The sequence below is a fragment of the Vipera berus genome, assembly GCF_964194415.1.
Source record: "Vipera berus genome assembly, chromosome: 4".
NCBI classification, from domain to species: Eukaryota; Metazoa; Chordata; class Lepidosauria; order Squamata; family Viperidae; genus Vipera; species Vipera berus.
Window position 1 is genome coordinate 69,999,150 of NC_138206.1, and position 27,125 is coordinate 70,026,274.

Here is a 27,125-nt window from a genome sequence, read left to right on the forward strand (position 1 = left end):
TTTATCTATTCTACCCAACATCAAATTTTATATAGGCAAAGAAAATAATATTGCAGGTATCTTGCAAAATCTGGCTATAGACTGCATTTATACCCGTACTGTTATCCAAGACACTCCTTTCAATCACCAGGGTTTCAGAAAATCATTAAAATGTTTAATTTTTCTCTTTTAAGCTCACTTGATATGATCCGTCATGAATGTTTTCTTTAGCTTGCTTTTATTTCTATATGTTTTGTTTATATAATCTGCACTGAGATCAGAATAGTACAATTGGTTAAACAAAAGTGAAATGCCTGTTTTTTTGGTTATATTGATTGTGAGGTGTTCAATTATTCTCAGCTGCTATTTTATGTTATATTGTGTTCTTTGTTTTTAATTATTGGTTATTTTATTTTTATTTTATCATTATATGACTTGGGCTGCCATATAAATTTATTAGATAAACAAATCAGTAAAGTTGGCTTTACCATTAACTTCATTATTTATAATGATGCCACATACTTCTGAGTAGCAAGATTTTTGTGTGAGTTTGGCTACACTTATTCTGTCCATGAAGCTTGAATTCTGACCAACCTGGAAAAATTATAGGTCTGTTGACCAGTCAAATTTCACAAAGGCTGTTTTGAATTGTGAGCTGCCCAGAATCATTTGCTGAGATGGGCCGCTATAGAAATCAAATCAAATCAAATCAATAAATTAATAATTCAATGCTAATCAGGTTGCCTTGCCATGCTGTAAAGATTTTAAATGAGAGTCTTAGGGAAACCCAGCTACATATTCATGAGTAAACATGAATTGTGTCTTCAATTAAAATATTCCCTAAACATTGAAAACTCAGTGTCAGTAATAATGGGATCTAGACAACGTGTCTGCAATCTCGGGGAGAGGGGGTATTGTATGTAGGGTCCTCTATTCCCCCTCACTCCAACCCCGTGGAGGACCATTTAGTTCTACAAATACATTATTTTCTCCTTTTTGTTCAATATTTTATTAATTTTTATAATTGCAAATCCTTAATATTTTATCAGCAACATATTGTCTGGATTCCAATGTTTTAGTTTACTTATACATGTTAAACTCCCTTTCTCTCTATCTCATTTTTCTAGCCATTGATAAAATATATCCCATGTTCTAAAGCAGGGGTGTCAAACTTCCTCTTCCATCTCTAAAACTAACATATACTTATACAGTTTCTTAATCAATTTTTTGTCTGATGTCAATAATATCTGGTCAAATTCTATCTGTTCTTTATAAAATCCAGATGTTTTAACTTCTTTTTCATATTTCGTTTGAATTTCCAGGTGTGGCCGCCGTGATAGATCAATGCCCTGTTCTTTCAGTTCTTGTCTGGGTTTTAGTTTCCCTTCAGTATTCAAAATGTCTTTATATGTCACAATTTTCTCATAGTTAATTAAGTTTGGGTGAACAAACACTTCAATTGTTGAAAGCCATTCAGGTATTTTCATGTAGATTTTCGCTTTTACTTTTTCCCATTCTAGAAGAAGTGAGTTTCTTATGTAGTGATTTTGAAAGTATCTATGTATTTTGTTCTTCCCATACCATAAGAAGGCATGCCATACAAGTTGTAGGTCATGTCCCTCTAGGTATAATAATCTTTAATCTCTAAGAGTTATCCATTCTTTTAACCAAGTTAATACAGATGCTTGATAATATAAACCCCAATCTGGCAGGCCAAATCCTCCGTTTTCTTTGGCTTCTTGTAGCATTTTCAAACTAATTCTAGCTTTTTTCCCTTGCCAAATACATTTCAAAATCAATGTATTTAATTCACCAAAAATATTCCCCAATTTTATAGGTATTGTTTGAAATAAAAGAAGTAGGTTTGGTAAAATGTTCATCTTTACTGTTGCTATTCTCCCTAGCACTGAACGTTGTAGATTTTTCCATTTTTCCAGGTCTAATTTTATTTGTTTTAACAATTTTACGTAGTTGTCTTCTTTTATTGTTGCACATCTTGCTGTTAAATATATCCTCAAATATTTGATTTTCTTAACTATTTGAAAGTCTCTTTTTTCTGACAATTGATTTTTTAATTTATCTGTAAGATTTTTAGTTATCACTTTGGTCTTTTCTCTATTTATTTTCAGTCCTGCCACTTCTCCAAATTCTTCTATCTTTTTTATAATCTTGAGGATTGTCTCAAGCGGTTTCTCTGATACAAAGACGAAATCATCTGCAAATGCTTGTAGTTTATATTTTTCATCTTTTATCTCCAGTCTTTTAATTTGTTAGTCTTGCCTAATATTTCTATTCAGTACTTCCAATGTTAATATAAATAATAATGGGGATAATGGACATCCTTGTCTTGTGCCTTTTTTAACATTAAAATTTTCTATAAAGTCTCCATTTACGATTACTTTAGCAGTTTGTCTATGATAAATTGTTTTAATTATATTTGTAAAGTTTTCTCCAAAATCCATTTCATTTAGTTGTTGAATCATAAATTGCCAATTTACATTAACAAAATCCTTCTGTACATCTAGGAATATTAGCGCCATCTGCTTCCCTGGGTGCATTTCATAGTATTCCAAAATATTTAAGATCATTCTTAAGTTATTTTTTATTTGTCTCTTACATAAAAATCCGTTTTGGTCTGTATGTATAAATTCAATCAAAAATTTCTTTAATCTTTCTGCTATTATTGAAGCAAAGATTTTACAGTCCACGTTTAATAGAGATATTGGTCTATAATTCTTTATACGCATCAAATCTGAATCTTCTTTGGGTATTAAAGTAATGTTGGCTTCTATCCACATTTTTGGTATTTTAGCCTCTAAGAGTACTTCATTACACAGTTCTTTCATTAGTGGGTTTAATGTATCTTGTAGACATTTATAAAACTCTGCAGGTAGCCCATCTGTACCCGGAGTCTTATTTCTCTTTTTTTGGCCTTTTTATGGTTTCTATTACCTCCATCATTGATATTTTTTCATTTAGTATGTTTTGTATGTTCTCTGGAATTTTTGGTAACTCAGCTTTTTTATGTATTGCTTTATTTTTTCTTGAGAAGTTTCTTCTGTATCGTAAAGTGTCTCATAAAAGTCTTTGATTATTTTTTTAATCATGTCATTTTGGAATTGTAAGTCACCTTTTGAGTCTTGCAATTTATTTATCATTTTTTTCACTCTTTCCTTTCTCAGTATGTATGCTAACCACCTACCCGGTTTGTTAGCATTTTCAAAGAAATTTTGTTTTGCCCTTTTAATTTGTTGGGCCATTTTTTCTGCCTCAGTTAAGTTTAATTTATGTTTTATTATTTCCATTTTTTAAGTGTTTTGTGGATCTCTTTGTAATTCTAATTCTAGTTTCATAAATTGCTCCTTTAACTTTGTTTGTTGTTGCTTTTTTTCTTTGTTCTTTTTTGGCATGTAAGTTACAGCTAACTCTCTAAAGTATGCTTTAGCCATATCCCATAGATTTTAAAGCGATATCTCTTCTTTTTTATTCTAAAGAAAAATTCCATTTCCTTTGTTGCTATTTATATAAATTATTTCTCTTTTAGTAAAGATTGGTTTTTCTTAGCTCCTCTCCAGGTCATCTTTATCGGATTGTGGTCTGCCCATATATTAGTTTCTATCTCAATCTCTTGTACAATCGTATTTAATTCAGGAGATATCCATATCATATCTATTCCAAACCATGACTTATGTCTATTTGACTAAAATGTATATTGTGGTTTTTTTCGATTCTTTTCTCTCCATATATCATGTATACAGATTTCTTCTGCCATTTTAAAGAAAGTTTTAGGTAGTATATTCCTTCCTTTTTTCCCCTACTTTACTACTTCTATAATCCAGCTTTCTTTCTACAATTGCGTTAAACTCTCCCATTAAGCAAATATTTTGATATTTCAATTCCACTATTTTTATGTAGTTTTTGATAAAATTCTTCTTGTTTGTCATTTGGTACATATTTAGCTACCATCAGTATCTGTTTTTGATTTATCATTTCCACCATTAATATTCTTCCCTCTTCACCTGCATAGATTTGTCTGGGATTCATTATTTCTTTAATATATAAAGCTATTCCTCTTTTTTTGTTCTTGTGCTAATGTGAAGTGGAGTTTCCCATTTTTCAGTTGTTTCAACAGTTTATAGTGTTGCTTCTTGGAGACAAATTATATCCATTTTTAATTTTTGTAGTGTAAAAATTTTTTTTTCTTTTTACAGGGGAGTTCAATCCATTTATATTCATTGAGAAAATCCCATTTTTCTTCTCCATATCCTTCTGTTATATTTAGGTTTTATTCTTCTAGTTGTTCTTATCTGCCTCTGTTCTCTTGCTTTTGCCCCTTCTTCTATATTTGTGTTTTATCTTTCTTCCTCTTCCCTTGGTTTGGCTGCTCCTTCTATTGTTGGCTCTACCTGTTTCTTTGTTTCTTTTTCTGCATGGAATTCCAGACTTTCCCCTTCCAAGAATGCTTTGTATCTCTCATAAAATTCCATTGCCTCGAGTGCAGTGTCCAATCTGTACCTTTTCATATCCCAATTAAGTAAAATCCCTTCCGGAATCAGCCATCTAAAATTCACTCCTTTTTCAATTAATTTTCTGATCAAGAATTGATATTCTCTTTGTGAATCTCTTATTCTCCTGAGGATCTGCTTCAACCCTATGATTTCCTTTTCTTTATAACGCAAAGGATCATCTCTCACTCTTCTCAATATCTCATCTCTTATAGATCTTTTGACAAATCTGACATGTACTTGTCTGGGGACTTTGTTTCTCTTCGCATAGCTTGAATTGACTCGAAATATCTGATTTATCTCTCCTTCCATTTCCTGTTTCCCAATTTCCAATGCTTCAGCCAATAGCTCCATCATCAAGTCTGTGAGGTCCTCTTCTTTATCCTCCATTATGTTTTGAAATCTTAAGATGTCTTTTCCATTTCCAAAGCTGCCATTGAATCTTCCAATTCTCTATTTGCCTGCATCAGCCTCTGGTTTTCATCTTTTATTTCATCCATCTTTTGATCAGTATCTACTGACCTGTCTTCTATTTTCTTTGTTCATTCTTTGTAACCATCTGTCTAAAGGTTTCTAATTGAGAGTTTATGTTAAGGATTTCTTGATTCATTTTATCAAAGTTGTCTTTTGTCTCCTCATGATTTTTCCTTGTTGTTGAGAGTGTGGTGGCGCATCAGCTCCCTCTGGTCCTGGATGAAGCGGATTATCTAGACCCGTACCAATCGGGTTTCAGGCCCGGGCACAGCACGGAGACGGCATTGGTCGCGCTGGTGAATGATCTCTGGAGGGCTCGGGACAGGGGACATTCCTCTGTTCTAGTCCTATTAGACCTCTCAGCAGCTTTCGATACCATAGACCATGGTATCTTGCTGCGGCGTCTCAGGGGATTGGGAGTGGGAGGCATGGTCTTACAGTGGTTCTCCTCCTATCTCCAGGGACGTTTGCAGTCGGTGTTGGCAGGAGGGCAGAGGTCGACCGCGAGGTCTCTCGTTTGTGGAGTTCCTCAGGGGTCGGTCCTCTCGCCTCTCCTGTTCAACATCTATATGAAACCGCTGGGTGAGATCATTCGTGGTTTTGGAGTTGGGTATCATCAGTATGCTGATGATACCCAGCTTTTCCTTTCGACCCCAAGCCACCCCAGTGATGCCCTCAATGTGATGTCCTGTTGCCTGGAGGCGGTTCGGGTCTGGATGGGGAGGAACAGACTTCAACTCAACCCCGACAAGACTGAGTGGCTTTGCATACCTTCATCCCGGGTTTATTCGGATATTCCACCTCTTGCTATAGGGGGTGAACTATTACCCCCCGTAGATAGGGCTCGCAACTTGGGAGTCCTCCTAGATTCACGGCTCACCTTGGAAGACCACATAGGAGCTGTGACTAGGGGGGCTTTTGCCCAGGTTCGCCTGGTGCGCCAGTTGCGGCCCTATCTAAGCCGGGATGATCTATGCACGGTCACTCACGCGCTCGTGACCTCTTGACTAGACTACTGCAACGCTCTCTACATGGGGCTGCCCTTGAGGACCACCCGGAAGCTCCAACTGGTACAGAATGCAGCCGCGAGAGTTGTGTTGGGAGTCTCCCGATACTCCCACGTTACACCTTTGCTCCGTGAGCTGCATTGGTTGCCAGTTGCCTTCCGGGTGAGATTCAAGGTACTAGTAATGGTGTTCAAAGCCATACATGGCAGGGGTCCGGAGTACCTTAGGGAACACCTGCTGCCGGCATCGACTTCCCTCCGCCCTGTGCGTTCCCACAGAGAGGGCCTCCTCAGGGTGCCATCGGTCAGAGAATGTTGACTGGTGGCCCCAGGGGGAGATCCTTCTCTGTGGGCGCCCCGGAGCTATGGAATCAGCTACCGGTTGAGCTCCGGACGGCGCCCGATCTTCGCTCCTTTCGCCGCGAGCTAAAAACATATTTTTTTGAACAAGCTGGCCTGGCCTGATGAGGGGATTGGGGGGGGGGTTGTTATTGTTATTTTATTGGGTTTTTAATATGTATTTTAGTATATGGGCATTTATTTAATCTTGTTTTAACTTTTGTAATCTTGTATTTTTATTCTTGCCCTGTTCACCGCCCTGAGTCCTTCGGGAGAAGGGCGGTATAGAAATATTATTAAATTAAATTAAATTAAATCTTCTTTGTGAGAGGAAATTGCCTCTTGGATTGCTTGTAATGTTGTTTGCATCTCCTTCTGAAAGTTGTTAGATTTTTCTTGTTGAAGCATTGATTTGATTGATCTCTGATACACGGCTTGCAAAGGTGGAGGATAGGGCTGAGAGTGTTTTCTTGTCAGTTTTAATTAAATTTGGAACACTCATTTTGTTTCCACCCCCCAAATCTTTTATCAACTCTAATACCTTTCCCCAATGCCCACCTTAAATCAGTACAATATATCTTTTACATTTGTCTTAAGTAACTCTTATAGTTCTTATCTGTAGTCTCTTTAATCCAGTAGGCTCCCTGAAACAAAAAGGGAGAACAAGATATAAAAAAACAACAGGTTTTACAAACCTAGATGAAGGAAAATAGTCTCACCCAGATCAGACAAGTTGCTCGCGCTTGTTAGTTGCTTTTTCCTCATGGGTGAGGCCAGTCTTTCTCCTGTTGGTTCTAAGGGCTTCCTTGGATCAAGCAGGTTGACTGCCATCCCCCCGTGATCTACAGTGGTCCCCTTTTGGTCTGTCGCCTCTTTGGGGCAACTTCAGACCCTTTTTGGGGCCCCAGCAGGAAGAAATCAGGTGCAGGAGGCAGAGCCCTGCTTCCCTGCATCCCACTTACTGCAGCGTCAAAACTGGAAAATACATTATTTTTCTGAAATGGTATTATCTGGATACAAGTTTACCAGCTAAGTCAGAAGAAGTAGGCCAAAGATGGTTGAGATAAAGGCTGATCCTGTCCCTAAAGGTTTGCATCTGTTAAATTACATGAATTCCTAAGAGATAGAAGGATGCAGGAAGAAAATAACTAGCAATCAGGAATTCTCATTAAGGGCTGAGTCAGTTTACAGAACAGTGAAACAATAGTTTTCTTTTATAGTATAATGAAGAAGGGAGAGGAATACACAGTTAATTTGGGCATTCCATCTGGTGCAATTCTGTCCCAAAGCAACAGAACTACATCATCCATTAGTCAGCCAGACCAAGCACTAACCAAGAACAATATTTTCAATAGTCAGATTGGCAAATTAAATAAGGCAATCCAAATTATTCTTAAAAGTGTAACTTAAACACACTATGCTAAGGAGATCTGAGAGAAACCTGTTTATCTGTTCCCTTTCTACTTTCTTTTTCTATGAACAGTACTTTTGTGCCTTCATCCAAGTTACCCAATTGAGGCTTCAGCAGTTCTATAAAACAAGCATTACCATCATCTTCAAATATTAGGGGAAATCAGGAAAGTTAAGTAAAAGAGGCTTGTCTACAAACAAATGTGGGGAAATCTTAGATTATGCTCTTGGTCTTTTTAGAAAATCTGCTCTTGGAATCAGAGTCATGTGGGAACAGCTGGTCCAGCAAATCTTTATTTTTAATCACAGCATGTACAAATGTGAGATCCCATGACAATGGAAAGAGAGAGGTTATTTTAAGAATTGAAAGAAGAATTTACATTTAAAATACTCAGCATCCCAAAGCTTAATCAAGTCGCCCTTCTTCTGGCTCTCATAGATTAATGATGGTGTGCATGCAGCACTGAAGAATGTGTGTCTGTGTGCATGTGCAAGCATGTGCTGAAGACACACCTGCTTTACCAAGACATGCAGGCTTCCACAAGTTGCATATTGGGATTCACTGTTTTTTTCTATGGATGCTGGTTTGGTTTGATTTTTATTCTCTAGTTGATATAAAGTATTTTTTCACATTTTTTTCAGACTAATCGTGCAATAGATAGAGGCCATCCAGTGGAGTTTTAAGCCTTATTTTTTTCACCTGCTTGGCATAACTGGTTCACGGGAAAAATATCAGGCTTCCTTGATTTGGTCTTCTCATTTTCAAACATTTGGAAATCTGAGGACAAAGGGAAACACTATTCTATTCTGTACTTTACAAACCTCATGTCAGAAAGATTCGGCTTTAAAAGAAAAATAAGTCACCAGGGAAGAAGAGAGGATGGCATTTCCCTTCCACACTAAAAATAGGACTTGGTTGCATTTCTATTTATGTCTTCAGATGAATAACATTACTGTAACTGGTCAGAAGAGTTCTATTCAAAAAACAGAAGCCAAAAAAGCCATCAACAATGTAGCAGAGCATTAATTTTACTTGCAAAAGAAACAAGCAGCTATCAAAGACAGTCAGTCTGTTTACAGCTGCTATTCTCTGTCAGGTGACACAAGTCTTGCCCTAAATAGGCAACAGCCCTTCTTCGCAAGTGGATAGAGCTGCTTTGCTATTCTAAGGGAGGGGCAAATTTACAGTGTGGTAAAGAGCATCTGTGGGGATGTGTGGGGACATTCAAAAAAGTCAAGATGACAGCCATGTCTGTGAGATGAAAGCCCTTTCCTTTTTCATGGGTTATAACTTATGAAAAAAGAGTGGGGCTTTGATCACACAATCACAACCACCATAATAATTTCACTAAATGACACAATCCATTTTCTCATGCCTGTATTCCTTCTGGAATTATTTATCACTGGGCTTCAATGCCACTTTATACCACCATCATGAAATGAATGCCTGAATGAATGCCAAACTGGGAAGGGTGCTGTTTCCATATATTATACCTAGGAACTCACTTTGCTCTTAAGACTATCCCTCCCATGGCCATTCCTATCATTAGGCAAAGTAAAACAGTTGCTTTAACCTGTACATTTAGGAATTACAAAAATATTTGATATTTATTTCATATGTTAACTGTCTCCTGCATTGTGGTTGAATTTTTCCTGCTAGGATTCAAGAAAGTATGTAACAAAGCAGTTGCCTAGTAGGGCTACCATGAATATTTACATAGGTGAATGGTTTGAAGTATGTCATTATTATACTGCCTAAAATAGCAAAATGTCTGAACCATCCTCATCCTTACTTCTACTTAAGATGGAGTAAAATGCCTTTAAATCTGCATTTCCATTTTGATGTGTACTCGGGCTCCCCAAATGTTCAGTCTGCAGAATAGTTATGTTATAGTCCCAAGAGACCTAGACTGAACCAATTTATTGAAGGGTAACCTAGACCACCAGTCCCCAACCTTTCTGGTACCAGGGATGAAAGACAATTTTTCCACAGACCGGGGAAAGGGATTTTGCGCAACCTAGATTAAGCTTCACTCACTCACCTGCTATTTGCATGGCTTGGTTCCTAACAGGCCACGTACTGGTACCAGTTCACAACCAGGGGGTTGGGAACCCCTGCCCTAGACTTCAGGGCAGTTTACCACAGTCCTAGCCAATGGAATCACTAGCAAAGGATTATGGAGGTTACGGCCCATTCTGACTTGCACACAGTCAAATTAATAATATGAAGTTTGTATAGCAAACACTTACTTTTTTTAATATGAAAGTTTCCCACCCATTAAAAAAATGAATGCATTTTCTACAAGCATCCAGTGCTGCTTTCCAGAAACTTTGAAGATGGGACTCTATAAATATTTTTATGATAAACTTTACTTAGTGCTCCAGGTTTATATTCACCACCATTGTGTTTACTGCCCTTCAGTCTGACGAACAATGTCTCCCAAAGGTCTAAGCTATATTAACATTGGACCCACTCCGATCCAACTCAAAGTCCTAGCTATTAAGGGCAAACAAATTTCTACTTCTTACAAATGCACAGGAAACTTCGAACTCACATTAGGCTCTAATTTTATGATTTTACACATACCATTTCCCAATTTCAGATTAATAGCAAAAGTTCTGAATTAACAAAAAGATGTTTGCATTAAGAAAATATGTACATACACATGCAAAAAATGTGAGTTATTTTGGCACAAACATACTGATAATCGAGTAGAAGATACCTACTCTGCTAAGGCACATATTTCTGAGATGAACCAGCATTACTGGGAATAAAATTAATGTACATAAACAGTGAAAAGTTTAGTGCTTCCATAAAGCATAATTATACCAATAAGTCAAATATTTCACTTTCTTAGGCATACACTGTCAACTTCTTACTGTGAATATGCTTAAATTGTAGTAGTAAACCAAAGGAACATCTTTTTAAAGCTAACTTTCACAATAGTTAGTCTCTTAAGGAACTACAAATGTTCCCTTCTCCTTGTTGCATGTTTCCAAACATATTTTTTAAAAAATATGATTCACTGTTAGGGAACATGAATATATTTTAGAGATATTTTTCTTATGAATGTAGTCTACAATATTAGTTTGCTTGAGTAGTGGAACAGAGATTTCTTGTTAATTTTTCTTGGTAAATATACTTTATAAGACAAAGCTAATTGCATCTTTCATAGCTAACCACTTCCTACTCATTTTTCTTGACTATGCCTATTATTATGTTATTTACTACTAAAAAATTAAGGGGGCATTATTTAGCCTCATTAAAGCAGTGAAGATGAGAGAGAGTCCATAATTAAAACTGATAATGAGTGACCTTAGGATATTCATACACATTCTGGCTTAATTCTTTGCTAGCAGCAATTTTAACAGCCTAGAAGTAGATTTAAATAGTGGAATTATAAATGTTGACCTATACTAATTTTACAGTACTTTTATGAGAAGGCTGAGTAAAATGGAAATAAAATAAAGGTGGAACAAACCGTAAAGTAGATTTATCCAGAAATGGCTTGGTGTCAGTTAGAAATTCAGTGTTAAGTTTCACCAAAAGTGGAGAAGACACCAAGTGAAAATTAATTGTCAAAGAAGAGAAGAAGAAATGGGCCCTTCCTAAAAAAGAGCTAGCAGATCAGATTGTCATAACATACTGATTGTAAACTGCTTTCTTCTTCATGAGCAATCCATCCATATTATTCTCTAGTAACTGAACTGAAATACATTTTAAATTGCACTGATGATTACTGAAATCATAGGTTCTTTTACAGTACATATAGAGAAGCACATTAGAAATGACTGTTTCAAAAGAAATACTTGGGATGTTTCAAAAAAAAATGCATTGTTCTTCTTTTGATATTAGGTACCGTAAAGAATCTTGAGGTACCATGCATATACATAAGTGGGAGCTGAATGCCACTCAAGTCTGGAGACTGGAGTGGCTTATAGCCCTATAACTATTATAAATGAACAAAGTGTTCTCCTGTGAAAACTTGTACAATAACAATAGCTAGCTTTTAAGGTAACATCAAACCTTTTGGATTTGTCGCAGAAGACCTGGTCTACAAGGAGAAAGCCTTGGAAATGAAAATATCTAAATTTTACCAGAATTGGGTCACTAATAACAGAAAATTAAGTCCTGGGAATTAATTGGCTCCAGCTTCCAAGATATAGCTTCAGGTCAAAATTGCATCAAAATAATTTAAAATTATGAGAGGGAAGTGCGATTATGCTCCATAACTTTTCTCCAAAATGTGACATAGCAATGAGAATAGTGCTACATCAATCATTATAAATTTATCTTTTTATTGATATCAATGACATAACTTTCCATTCATTTGTTTGGTTTTTCATGTAACATTTTCATGTTTTTTGCATGAAAAGCTTACAGGCTCTAACATCAGATTAAACAACAAGGTTCCATCTTTATTTGGTATCTAAACTGCACTTTTTGGCTTTTCTCTTGTGAACTACAATAGGATCATCCCTGGGGAGTTTCCAGCAGTAATCGGCAAGCATGGACAGACTCCATTTCCCTTGGTATCTTTTCTTCACGCCTGCGATATCCTAGTGGAATCCCTCCCCATGTTCATCACTCCCTGCCCCACCGTTCAAAGGGAAATAGTCTTAAATGTGTGTGTAAGAAATGAATTTTCAGTGACATCTTTACATCAAGTGCTTTATAGGACCTAAGCAAATTTTCAACGATTTTTTTGGTGATCATGGAAAATGGAGATTCTGACATCACTCTACAAGAGGTTCCACTGTTATAATCTGGAGCCCAGTAGCTCTGCCTTACTCTTTGGTAATTCCAAATCCCTGAGCAGGTCATTTAGTTCACTCTGTGAAATTAGATGTGATTCAGGAGGAGCATACGGTGGGCTAAAGTTTGGGTCCGCTGACATCGGTGGCCCCAGATCAGCTGCATCCTGCTCATCATCTCTATCATCATCTGAGTCTAGAGAGTAGGATTCTAGTGGATCTGGAACTGGCAAGTCCTCACCATGCGGCACAGGATGCAGTGCGGATAGAATGTTTGGATATTCCACGGTCCACTTCTCCTTCACTTCCATATTTATTTATACAATCCAATTAGATAACCCTATTTCAAACTTATGTGAAAGTACATCTGTTGATACTTTTGTGAATTAAATATTTGCATCAAAATATTAAAAAGTATAGTTGAAGAAACAGATTAACAGTATGTATTTTCTATAGAATACAAAGAAGAACCATGTAACAAACAAAGCACAAGTGTCCAGAGTTATATTAGATAAACATTTCAGAAAAAATGTAACCTATGGTATTGTGGGAGGACAGCACCCTCCCCAGAGAAAGAAATATTTGGGGGAATATTAAAAAGGCAGAATATTGTATTTCCCCAAAGGAATAATGGGAGAAAATCTAACACAAAACCAGTCCCCAGAAACCAACCCCCTCTCCCTGCCCCAAGCAGAAACCACCTCTGTACAAATGCAGATTTGGTGATTCATTCAGGAAGACTAGGCCCAGGAAGCTGGGAACTGATGAGATTAGAAAGACAAAGACCCCTAAAATCTACATCCTCCACCCAAACTCTAAAGAGATGGCCTTTGGGACCTAATAGGATTAACCCACCACCATCAGAATACCAAAAGGACATGCTGAAAACCTCAGGTCAAAGTTCATGCCACAGGAACAGGAAACAACCTCAAACACAAAAGCCCAAGAAGGTATAAAAACCCACCATTCCCAGCTACATATGGTCAGCTGCTCCAGGGGCACATGTCTTGTGGTTCTGCTCTTCAATAAACTATAATCTTCCTTCTAAAACAGTCTCCATTTTGTTTATTCCTGGCTTGGACTGAACCCTGATGAAGATTTTTCTTTCAACAGTATTATCACTGTGCTGAAAAAAGAACAAATCAAATGAATGACAGGAAATAACATTGTCTCTTAATTATGTTAACTTGGCTTACTGGAGTGTCCTTTGCATGATAGATGATTTGGGCTGCCAAGATTTATTGACTTGTTAAGAAAATGAGTGGGAAACATGTCACTAGAAACTCTCATTTCTTTGATTAGATGACTAATCACTCTTGAGTTGACTTTCTTGTAGGGACAAAACTTCAAATTATTTTCAGCCCATTAACAATTGCATAGCAATTGTCGGCAATCATTCTAGGCCGTAAGAAATGTTTATGAATTTATTTGGTTTTATTCTTTGTTTAGATATTTTAAAATTTTGCACTTGGAATTTTAGTCCCAGATCCATCTCCAGAAGAATTTTCATCAAGATACAGTTCCTAGCATTCTGAAAAGAGCCAGATTGCAAAATTTAAATAACATTGAACTGATTTAAACCTGCCATGCATATGATGGATATATTTTAAGAATAATTATGGTTTGTAGTTTTCATGGTGATTTTATATTTCAGATGATGATCCACCAATATTTTAAATGAAACAATAAAATAAGGAGAGGTGGAAGCTAATAGTACTGTATGTTTTTAAAATAAATTGAGACATTCTGAAGATATATAATAAACAGCAATATCAGAAAATCTTTCAGAGGCTGCAGCATTGCTATCCATGAATTAATTCCTCTTCACTGCATACTGAACAGCCAGTGGCACAAGAGCAGATTCTAAATTTTACCTTAGCACTGTCCAATGGAATAGCTGCATTGCAGAAAGCGACTCGCCTGCATGTCCCTATGCTGTCAGTTTGTAGCATGTCATTTCAACCATTTGAAGGAAGGGCAGCCATGCAAAGCAAGCTCACTACAACCAGACCAAAACCTAGCATGCTGACTGGAAATACCCATTTCCAAGCAATTCAGTGCCATCATAATTGGTTACTTTAAAAAGAAATGAAATAAAAGTCAGCAAGCAAACAAACTCAGACAATATTTCAAGGTTCACTTAATCTACCCCAATCTAGTTCAGTTTGTCGTATATATGAAATGAAGTGGGGTTTGCAACTCTGCCTGATTCAAATTTACTCTGTGAAGAATAAGATATTAAAAAAGTAAGATCTGTTGCTAAAAGGTAGGAGAGTGGGCAAAGAAAGTAAGTTTCTGGGAATAGCAGCTAAATTTATGTGAGTTATGTATGCATTTACTATATTTCTTGAACAAGATAATGGAATGCTTTACTCTGACTGATTTTGGCATCAAACAGAACAAACCAAAGACCGATCAGTCAATTGACTATTGATTACTTGCCATCAAGTAATCTCCAAGCAAATCTCCAAATGACAAAATTTCTCTAATTTAACATCCATGATTTAAAAACAATGCAATAATTAATTCAGCATTCATAGTAAATAATAATAGATGGTTATCCCCACTCATCCTAAGGCCCAACAGTCAACTGAAACAAAATAACCTTTAATAAGCCTATCACACCACTGAGACAAGATGTTCCTTCATGTGGGCCTACCAGTCTGCCTCTAGGTACGAGCTCTCTCTGTTGCAGGGGCATCAAACTGCCAGCCCACGGGCTGGATGCGTCATGAAGAAACCATGCCCACCCCATTGCTGTCAATGGCAAAAAAGCTTTGATACGTCGTGCGACGTCATGTGACGTTGCAAGTTTGACATGTGACCAGACAGGTAAGCAGTATCTCATTTAGATCCAAAAACAACCAAAAGTGCTATAGATATATAGATATAGTTTCATTTTGGGGGTAGCATATTGTGTGAACCCAGCCATTATGACTTATCAAATCATGTCTTAATATGACATCTAAATCCAATTTGTATAACTGATGGGCATTCTAAAAGTTACTACAATGTGCCAGAGGAAAAGAGGGAATTATTGTGCTAGCTGCCTCTCCATAAATCACATTTTCAACACTTCTCTCATGTGCAGGATGAACTTTTGAAACAAAGAATCTCTTTTGTCCATGGAATCCCTCTACATGATTTTTTAAAATCTTTATTCTTCCATTATCTTCTCTCCATAGATAAAGCAGATTTACTGCTTCACAATTTCATCTCATACATAGAGCAGGTAAAGAATCCCAGGACGGAGGGAGGGAGTTAGCATGTGTATCCATTTAATTGTCTGGTAAATAGCTTGTATAGTGCCTGAAGTAGACTTAGAGTATATAACATTGTCTCTTCAAGTGTTTCCTGTTTCAGTTCTATGATATTTGCAGCTAAATTAGGCCAGATCACATCACACATTCAGAAAGCAAATGTTAAGAAATGTGAACCGGAAGCAGAAGCAGCATAATGTAGCTGTGCATGATGAAATTTATGGTTACTGCATTTAAAGCAGTTGAAAAGAATTCTTCTCAAAAATCACATTCTGCAGGCTTATTCTATATTCTATAACATTTTATGTTATTTTAGAAGCAAGAATTAGGTGTACCAGCTGACCTGGAAAGTACACTATAGTGGCCTAAATCTCAATAAAAATTGCTTCCTGTCTATTTCAAAGAGGTTTAGAAAATTAATTACAAAGAGAATTACTATTTATGCCACTATGCAATTTATTTTCTCAAGCATACAATCCCAAGATTAGCATGCCTTTCTGGCAAAACAGCTTAGTCAAGATACAAAACACTCTGCTCTGGTATAATATTTCCCTCGTACAATTAGGTCTCTTTCAAATTCTTTTTACAGAGATCAACATGGGCACAAACTGGGCATGGTGACTTACAAAACAATCTCCCCATAAGAAAAATATAAAGAGAGTGAAGTTGCATATCTGACTATATAGCTCACATTCAGTCTACGTCCATGCAAACGTCTATTGATTACTTTAAATCAAAATAATTTAAATAAACCTTTTTACCATTCTTCTCTCGAACCCGAATAAATAACCCTAAATAATGAGCAAGAGCTAACTAGAACTGACATAGGGTTTGCCCAGTGGTGGGATTCAGCCGGTTCACACTGGTATGGTAGAACCATTACCATAACCATAACCATTTTTTGTTGAGTACAACAAACCGATTTGAAAGGCTGACTGGTTTGTAAATCTCTCCCCTTTTCTTGGAAATGAATTCATTTCCCCCACCCACAACCCCATGTTCTTAGCCTCTCTTTCAGGAACCGCTACATTCACACTGGCGTGACCAGTTCCACCAAATCCCAGTTCCAGGGAATGCCCTCTGTGGCCAGCCATTGCTCGGCCTTTATCTCACCTTCTTCCTGAGTCACCAGAGCGACTCTCACTGAAACTCAGAGGGAGGACAGGGAAAGGCCTCACTTGGGCTCCCTGCTGTCCTAACCGCCAAAGTCCCGTCACTGAGGAGACAGGCAGTGTTGTGATTCAGGGTCAGCCTTTGGGTTCGGCAGTTGGGTCGGACGATTCAGAGCAGGAGGAGGGGGGTGTTGGAGAGGTTGCTGAGGGGGTTGGAGAGCTTGCTGATGAGAGCCCTCAGCCAGGCCCCTCCCACCTGGTTACGACGCAGACCCAGCTGTGTGAGCCTGACAGCGTGGATGAAGATGACCCACAGCTGGCCCTGTTCAAGGACGCCTGACGCAGGAGGCAGTCAATCAGGAGTAAACAGAGGAAGGCAATGGGGCACCTCGGAAGGAGGCAGAGAGAAGCCACGCCCTGAACTGTTTAAAAGGGGAATGCGTGGGAGGGCTGGTTTGCTGAAGGCAACCGTTTGAATAGCTCCTGTTTCATGGTTCATGTTTGCTCTCTTTGCTCTGTTTTATGTTAATAAATTTGGCAGGCTTAGTTCCAGCCTCTTGCCTTCTTGTAAAAGGCGTTGTCCCTGCCTTTTCTGCAGGGCCGGTAGGAGGCTGGTACAGAACAGGTGGTACTGAGCTCCTCTGCCCAGAGAGAGGCTTCTGCAGGCTCTGCTTCTCCGCAGGGAGAGGTTTGTAGTTACGAGTCCCTGGCAGGGGCACTTTAAAAGACTACCGCAGCCCTCACCATTATGTTCAGCACACCGTTGCCGTGCCTGCAGTTCACTTTGGGCTCCTCAGTGCCTTTGGTCGGTGGAGGCTGGAGGATCAAGCTAGAGACCATTCCTGCAGGATTCGGGCAAGCTCAAAAAGGGCCCTTTTTGCCACTGGGGCTGCCACTCACCTTCCTCCTCCGCCAACTTCACCTTCTTGTTACGCACCAGGTCGGCTTTGGCAGCACCAATCATGCCTAGGCTGCCCTGCTGACTGGCAGAGGCCCTGAGGTGCCCCAGCTCCAAGCTGTCTGCTCAAGGAATTCGCAGGCAAGCTGTTGCCTGCCTCCTCCTTGGTTTCCATAGGTTCCGGATCCAGGCTGCCGCAGGGCTGTGGCATGGGTGGACACACTTCCTATTGTGCTGGGGGAAGAGTATTGCTGGAGGACCCTCCAGATGTTGCAGGCTGGGCGCTGTTCTTGTAGGTCTAGGTACAGCTGCGACCCAGAAAAATTTTCCACACTTCCTCCATCCATCTCATCCTCTTACTCCAGCTGCAGGCCTCGAGGCTTGTTGCACTGATTGTGCTGCTGCCACTATTCGTGGCAAAGTGCCTTATGGCTCTTTGTGCCTCTTGCACCACATGACGAGCCTCACAGCCTCCTGCAGCAAGCAGCAGCACCGGCATGAGCAGTGCGAAGAGCCATGCGGCGTCTTGTCATGAGCAGCAGCAGCGTGATCATTGTGGCAAGCCTCAAGGCCTGCAGCTGGAGGAAGAGGATGAGATGGGTAGAGGAAGTGTGGAAATTTTTCCTGGGCATCTTTGCAGCCAACCTATAGTATATGTCCTTAATCTAATTTCCAACCATATCTACACCTTCTCAGAACTCCAACCATAAATTTATAATTCATAACATTTGTATGAAAGATGCACACACACTACAGTCATACTAAGAAGACTACTGGGCAAAAAAGATTTGATGTAATTCTGAAATTTCAGAGGTTCAGAATAAGCCTCAAACTCATTTTGTCCAATCTGCAGAAAGAGCTGAGAATACATTTTGAGGTAACCTATGTTACACGTGAGAGCTTCTGGTCATGAAGTTCTTTCTATCATTTAGTATAGATCAGTTTTTTTAATTATGTGCATCTTTTAATGCAGGTCTTTTTCTGTGGAGCAATAGAAAATCCATTGGGCTGATTTTCATTGACTTTTTGTAATCTAGAATTGTGCAAGCCTTTTTACTCACTGCAACACATTTCTGGCTCATGTTTAATTTTTGGTCTACCAACACTAACTGCTAACAATTAGATTTATGCAGCTGATTCTTCATATCTAAACACAGACCTTTTCATTTAAATCAAATACAGCTCTTTCCCTCCCACCCCCCCACACTAGTTTTTGCTCAGCTTTCCAGCTTGTCAAAACCATCTAAAGTCCATTTTACCACTGCTAGTTTTGGTATTATCTGCAAATCTGATAAGCATAATTTTTGCTTCTACATCCAAGTTAGAAATATATTAAGCCTTGGTAGAATTTTGCAACATCCTACTTGTGATTTCTGTCCTGCTGACATGCAGCATTCTTTAGGTACGTATCAGAATCTCCATTGTCAGCCTGGTGCCTTGCTGGGTTCCTGCCATCAAAGGGATAGGGAGGAGGGAGGCATTTGGGGCAATCCACACCTGTGTATCTAATGGTGAGAAAAGGGAGGAGGAAGTGACAACAGAAAAAGACCAGCTTATACCAGGATCTTCAAGGCTGTTTGCCCTGAGAATGGAATGTTAACAGTTTTATACCTCATCATACCAGCATCACATTGGCTGGCTGGGGGGAGGGATTGGGAGTTGGAAAGAATAGCTTTGCATTTTGCGCGGGAACACCAGATTCTGCCTGACTTTACTGCAACCAGTTTCTTTCAGTAAAAGTTCCTTTGCTTCAATTAAATGGAGTCACGAATCTTACTTTCCTGAGAGAACAAACTGGGGCAAGTCTGACAGTACTGTTCATTGGCCAGCAATATGTTCATCCATCAGTAGATCCATTTCCATAATCATAGACAATGTGTCAAAAGCTCTGGTGAAATTAAAATTTATTCTGTCCACAGCAATTCTCTAATCAATAAATCAATTCATTCATTCTGTGGGTGGGGTGGGGAGAGATTTCTGCAAAGGATCTTAGCTGTTCTCAGTACTGCACTGTTTTGGGCAGAGAATTCTGATGTTGTTCCTAGGATCTGTTGTAGCTACTCTTTCAGTTTAGGAATCACAGCCCAAGTGCTCCTACCTCCACAGGTATCATTTTAGTTTTACTTTCCACATCCTCTCCAGTTCCTCCTTCAGGCCCTGGGTACTTCTCCAGCTTCTCAGATTCCCTGTTCTGGGAGATGGTTGTGATCTGCTCTTAGATTCTGCAGCCACTTTACATTAGTGTTATGTATCTTCTCTTTCTCCCATATGTTCTTCCACTACTGTTTTTACTATTGGTGGCTCTGCTGTTACTCCATTATTGCATTGCAGTTGGGAGTACACCTTGGCTGATTCTTTGGAGAAAAAGGCATTTATCTTCTTCATCTCTGCTTCTCTAATGCATCTCCTCAGCCTGATAGACAGTGCTGTGAGCCTTTGTTTAGTAGTCTCTAGGGCTTCAGAATTCAGGCCTTTTCAGTAGCTGGGTCTTATCCCTAATTTTGACAGCTTTCTGTATTTCCACCAGTTGACTAATCTCTGAGTTTCCTTAATCTTAGCCTCTAACCTCATTTTGGGGAGGGGGGATATTTACTGATGTTCTTCTTGATTGTGCAATCAAGCATATCCAGGATTGCAGAGGCTGTATCATATGTCAGCTCATTGGTTTGAGTTATCTTGGTAGAAGGGATTGTTGTAAGAGCTCTAATGGCATTTTCTAGCATACTATCTGATGGTACATCTCTATTGAGCCTTTGTAACTCACTTCAAAGGTTGATTGTAGCTAATTTATCCATGATCTTATGCCTCATATCAGCTGTTGTGCTCTGTAATGGAAAGGATGGAAGTGACATTCCATTTTCAGGGACTGGCTGCACATCCAGTTGTTCTTCCAGGTCCTCCTGAGTATGGGATATAATATGTAGTTGGACTATCTCAACTTGTGAGAACAGCTTCCTCTTCACTATATTGAAGCACTGGATAACTAGCTGTTTTTCAATTAATGTGGATGCAGGTTTTTTGTCCAACCATAGTTCTCTCAAACTTTTCATATATCCCCTCTCATGAAATGCTGTAATAGCATTTCATTGATTTCCAGTTCTATGGTCTTATCCATGAATGATTTGTTCCAGTAGCTCACTTATTATCAAATTGTCCTGCTTCCTCAACATCTGATGCGGATCTTCTTAATCCTGGTGATGTCCAAGCCAGCATTACTCTCCTAGCTTGTGTCACTCTCATATTCTTGAGGTAGGCAAGAGTAGCATTTGGGGGGGGGGGTTGCCCAAAGTAGCTACCAGCCGATTTGAGCCCTGGTCTCCTGCATCAAAGTCAGAATTCTAACCATTACACTATTCAGTTGCTGTATATATAAAAAATATAAGGCTCTCTTGACTTCCGGTTTGCCATCGTGGCACCGTGGACACTGGAAGACAAGCTCTGTCTTTTGTGTCCAGTTTCGTCCTGCTGGGGGACTCTGGAAAGGGTCAAAAGTTGCCCTGTAGGGGTGACGAGCAAGGAGGGGACCCCCGTTTGATCACAGGAGGGTGGCGGCCCTTCCGTTGGATGTGGGGAAAGCCTCCAAACCGGAGGGGGAAAGACTAGCCATAGCAATATGGCTTGTCACTAAGCTGTTGACAGTTGAAGTCAAAAACACCACCAAGCACCTTTAAAGCAGTGCGGATGGAACTGGGTGAGATCTGATCTTCTCTTTAAGACTTTAAGTATTTTTCCCTGTAAAAGCTGCCCAAAGTATTTTTCCCCCTGTGAGGAGAGAGGGAAGGGAATTTCTACCCCACCCTCTAAGAACAGTGGCAACTAACTACCCAGGGGAAACAGAGCAACTATAAGAACAATTTTAATCTAATTGGATGTATATGCTTTTGAAACTTAGGGACTAAAAGTGTTCCGTAGACGTTTGTTTTTATCTAAAAAAAATAATAAGACTTGAAAAACTATCATAAAAATTTTGGATTTAAAATTTTTTAAACGGCATCAGTGACATCTTGTGGCAAAGTATGGTATTACAGCTTGTTATTGCTTAAAAGAGAGTTGGCTTGAAGCCCAGACTCCAGAAAAAAACTTTTCTAACCTTGACAGCTACCACCTGTGAAAAACTCAGCTGCAAAGAAGATACTTTGGGGCAGCATATCTGGCCTGTTTGAACTATGAATGTAAACTTTTACTGACTTTCAGAGCAATATGTGGGGAATTGCTTTCCTATTTCTTTACATGAGAAGCATATGTTTTCACACGAGATGATGGAATACCTTGGAGTATAAACGCTTACTTGACAATTTCTACTATAAAGACCACCTATAACACGTGAAATAGATGTCCCATACCTAGCTATAAAAAACAAAAAAAACTATTCTTAGTGTTTGATTCTTCAACTTAACATACTATCAAGAGAATTATGGATGAAGATCAGGGAAAAATCCTTTCCATGTTGAAATCAATACACGATGTCAAAATCCATATCTTAACAGCCCCCTTCTCTGTCTCTAACCAAACCTTATTCTCTTTTCTTCCTGGGTTCTCCCATACTCCTGGAGGGGAGGGGGCAAATGCTTTTGGGTTATTGACTTGACTTCCTCTATCTACAATGTAACATTTTTCTGTTTTTTGCATATTTCTTCTGTGAATTCTCTCTCCCCTTGTTGTCAGCTAGTGGGGGGTGGGGGGTGGAGAAGAAAGGAATGTACCTCCGGCAACTGGTTTATCTCCGTGTTCACAAGGGAAGGTGCAAAAAGTCAACAAAACACCTCTGCAGCAGTCAGACGGCCTGATATTATCTCCTTTTCCCCACAACGGACTTATCACCTGGGGACTGGCCTGTTTGAACTGATCAGATGAACTATGGGGTGGGGTTTTGCTTGGGACACTTTTAACCTATTGATCTGAGCGGGAAACCCTCAGATCCTGTCTATTATGCCTGCTATCAACTTCTCCTAATAAAAGCTCATTTTGGAAGAAACTGCTTTCATGAGTTCTACTTTCTTAGGATGAGGTATTGAAGTGGGCCCTGACACATGAAACCATTCTTTCAGCTTGTGACAAAATAAGATGCACCATAAAGAAACAAGATGCCAGCTTAAATATACAAACCCAGATCTTGAGTACAACCAAAGAACTACCAGTGCAGAAAATAACAGGAGAAGTAGAGCAACTAAATACTAAAACAGGACTCAATTGACCAACAGATCCAGCCAATGGAAAAATCAGAAAAGGGAGTGACAACACTGAAAATGGAAAAGACTTTTTACAAAAAGCAGAAGAAATTTGAGGAAAAGGAAGAATAACAGATTGAATGGAAGATAAACCTATCAGGACAATGTGGGAAATTAGAGTAATTGGGAGGCGATCTAATGAATACAAATGGGCTAGTTCTTCCAAAAAAGCTGCAATCAACTGGTCTTTCTTATTCCAAATAATATATATAATAATAGAGGGAGAACTAGTTGATAATTCAAAAGCATTGACATGGAAGGTTAGTTGGCAAAGGAAGAAAGCCAGAGTAAAACTGAAGAAAATAAGGGTTTATTAGAGGGGATTTCATATTACTAAATAGAGGGTTGAATATGGTGGAAAATAGATAATTTTTAGAAAATAAAGTAACATTATAATAGGTAAGATGTGTAACAAGACTAATAGACTTTGGTATGAAAAGGGAGAAGTTGAGAGAAGGGAAATTTTGGCCACCTAATATAAAACATTTGGAAATCAGTTGAAAATAAGAATTCTGTTTGCCCAATATGTGATAATAGATATTACCATAAAAAGAGAGGGAGCATTTGACCTTTTAAAAATTAGACCAAAACGAAAAAAAATATGTATATTACTGATTTATTGGTTAACCCAGACAATACATATAATAGTTTTGATCTATTAGATGGTATACTGTATTATTAATTAGATGGTTTAATATTGTGGAAAACAGATAACTTTTAGAAAACAACAAGACTATATTCAAATAGATAAGATGTGTATTTAGAATATTAGATTTTTTTATGAAAAGGGAAAAAGGAAGAAGTTGAGATAAGGAATCTTTGGTTACCTAAAGCTTGGAAATTATAAATACCAAATGTTAATTTGAATATTGACGGGAAATTAAAGCTTGGAAAGAAAGCAATAACAGGACATTGATTGTATATAAGGATTGAATGCAAACACAATTACTGATAAGCTAAAAATTATTGATAAATATAACAAAGAACTGTATTAGCCTAATATGAGATAGTAGATATTAAGGGAAAAAGAGAGGAAATATCTGATGTTGTAACTTGAGATTTATACTAAAGATTTATATATGTTATTGAACTATTGATTAACCCAGTCACCACAAATATTATATATATATGGCTTTCCTGGCAAGACTTGATTTCTAAAAGCTTTCATATCTACTACTTAATGAGTTCTAAAACTTTTAAAATTTTGTCTAGATCCATTTTTCCTCTCCAAGGATGGAGACATTTCCCACTTAAGCTTCATAGATTTTGCCTGCCCTCCAAGAATCTTAAGAACTTAATAAGTAGGCTTTGGAAATGGGGCTTCAAATCCTTTGTATTACCTTAAGATGAATTTTTGAACATATGAATCATTTAAGATTGAATAATGGTCTCATATCAGCTTTCTATCTTGGGTGAATCCTTATTTCCTATAAAGCCTGCATTTGTTAATTTACTGAAGTCATTTTCCAGATGGAGGAAACTAATTCTCCTAATCTATGCTAATAAATATTCATGAACTCACTATATAACTTTAGCAAAAGTTTATGGGTTTGGCATACAAAGAGAAAATGATGCACACATTTGAAAGAATCAGATATCAAGTATCTATTTGGCATTTCATGGTCCTGATCTTCATTACAGAAAATATATCAACACCAGGGCCAGCATTGCCCTTAGGCAGGACAAACAATTTATCTTAGGCCAGGGGTAGGCAACCTTGGCTCTTTTATGACTCGTGGACTTCAACTCCCAGAATTCCTGAGCCAGCGTAACAGAGTGAGCGCCTGTTACTCGTCCCAGCTTCTGCCAACCTAGCAGTTCGAAAGCACGTAAAAATGCAAGTAGAAAAATAGGGACCACTACGGTGGGAAGGTAACAGCGTTCCGTGCGCCTTTGGCATCTAGTCATGCCGGCCACATGACCACGGAGACGTCCTTGGACAAACGCTGGCTCTTCGGCTTTGAAACGGAGATGAGCACCGCCCCCTAGAGTCGGAAACGACTAGCACGCATGTGCGGGGGAACCTTTACCTTTACCTTAATGTAGAGATAGTCTGCTGATCGTCTGGTCAGCTTATGTCTGTGGAAATGGAAAGTATTTATTACTGTGTACTACATCTCACGAAAGGAAATATCTTGAGCCAACGCTATCTGGATGTTACTGCATGTGATTCAACGCTTGTGTGTTTTAAAATTAAATATGGGGTGGAACACCTAAAACTAATAGCTAGCCATCTAAAGAATCTTCATATCAAATCAACGGAGGCAATTGGTGCTTTCCATTCCTTTCAAAATCATTTATTTTCTAACTAGAGGGTCTATATGTAATTAGATTAACCATATCAATTAAAACTTTTGATTAAATCTGGTCTTGTTACTTAAACAAGTAATTTTTTAAAAATGTAAGGAGATCTATTAGCAGGGCAATTTCATTTTACAACAAGTTTTCTCTCTTAATATGGTAAGCAAAAAAGGAGGATTCAAAATGACTTTCCTGAAGAAGGACATTTTGTATTAAGGATTTTGTTCTGCAGAATCATTTATTCTTATACAGTTATGCAAATCAGTTTAATAAGGAATTTAAGATCCAAGGAACGAGGGTTTCATCTATAGTATGAATTTGTGAAAAGCTGACTCTGTGAAAACTGACTACTGAATTCAGAGGCAGTTATCCTTAACAAGTGTGAGTTGCGTTGCAGCTTCAAATTTCTCAATGAATAATTTACCATGCCCAGCATTCCATGGTCAAAAGACTATTCTGAACTTTAGCTGAAAATGTTAAAAAGACACCAGGTTGATAAAGATGTTTCTCTTCAGTTTCAACAAATGTGTGATTCTGATCTCACTGGACAGGCTTTTTTTTTACTTATATTATAGAGTATTTGCATGTTATTTTACTAAGCCATAATGTTACAGCCACTTAATAAGAAGTAACCTCTATGTACAGTATAGAATTGTTAATGAATGGCTATTCAAAATTGCCTGTAACCCATCTGTAATCTACAGCATATTATCCAAGTGAAATATTGAGTGAGACTTGCTGCTGTAATATTGGACAGAGAGCAATCCAAGCAAAATCTTCAGAAGCAATCACCATCTGCTGCAGACATCTTGGACAACAGACATCTTGATTCTTGAAATGGTAGCATTGTCTAATAGACTGAGTTGTTTGCCTCCATGTGCTAGGTCTCTGTAGCATTCCCAGCAAATGTGAAATAGTGGGATTTTTCCAGGCAGAGCAATCTGGTTTTTTTAATAGGTTGTTTTCCCTTCTTTCTTCCTGCCCGTCAGCTCATTCAAGTAGACAATGGTTTGACTTGTTTCTTAGTGTGGCCTTAATCCAGGTCCAGCCTAGCAGAAGGCTACCCCATTCAGCTATACTCAACTATACTTGTTATCCTTTTGGGAGTTAATGACTTGGATGTAACTTCATTTCAGGCTAGCAGCTGGCAGGACTGGCTAGGCAAAGCTCATACAACAACAACAGTGTGTCCTAGATACAGGCCAAAAACAAGACACTGTTGATCAAGCCTCTTCAATAATTAACTTAATGATTCCAGTTAAGGATGACTGAGTTGGCTTCTTGTTCTACATTGGCACAGTTGCTATAACCCTTTGCCAATTAAGAATGTCAAAACAGACCAAGCTGCAAATATATTCAAAACTCCTTATACAAAATACTATCCGAATATGACTGGATATGTAGTATGTTCTTTCTCATGAGTAGTATTCAATACTGTAAATATTCTATTTCTTTTTATTAAAAATGTGGACATTTAAATGTACAGAGAAACTATTTACCCTCTGAATTAATTAATCCTGATAAGATTTCTCACAAATCATCTACTGCAACATTGTCTGACTGAAAAAATGAGCTCAGTTAACTACAATGCTTTTCACTCCTATGCAAAGATAAAGGACTCTGTAGCTCAAACATCTGAACTTTTGTGGGGTATCTAGCTTGCAATTTTTCCATGTTTAGGTGTGATTTATAGCTTCTCCAAAGGTTCTGCTTAACAATACTGTAATTGTTAAAGTAGGCAAAGCGAAATGTGGGTAGCAGCTTCTGTAACAAACTGATGATGTCAAAATGATTTCATGATACAAAACATAAGAGACATGCCCATAATAGCCATTTCCAAGGGCACCAATGAAGATTT

At 38.3% G+C, this 27,125-nt stretch overlaps 1 protein-coding gene and 1 pseudogene across 2 annotated transcripts in view; both read right to left on the bottom strand.

The window, feature by feature from the left end:
• Positions 1 to 27,125, bottom strand: part of NHS (NHS actin remodeling regulator) — a gene marked incomplete at both ends in the record, with an annotated part of 277,008 nt that overhangs the window by 184,432 nt on the left and 65,451 nt on the right. The window lies entirely within an intron of this gene.
• LOC308668004 (immediate early response gene 2 protein-like) lies at positions 17,561 to 18,370 on the bottom strand (annotated as a pseudogene). The gene is made up of 2 exons: positions 18,232 to 18,370; positions 17,561 to 18,093 (listed from the first exon to the last, which is right to left on the bottom strand). The product of its transcript is annotated as an immediate early response gene 2 protein-like (transcript).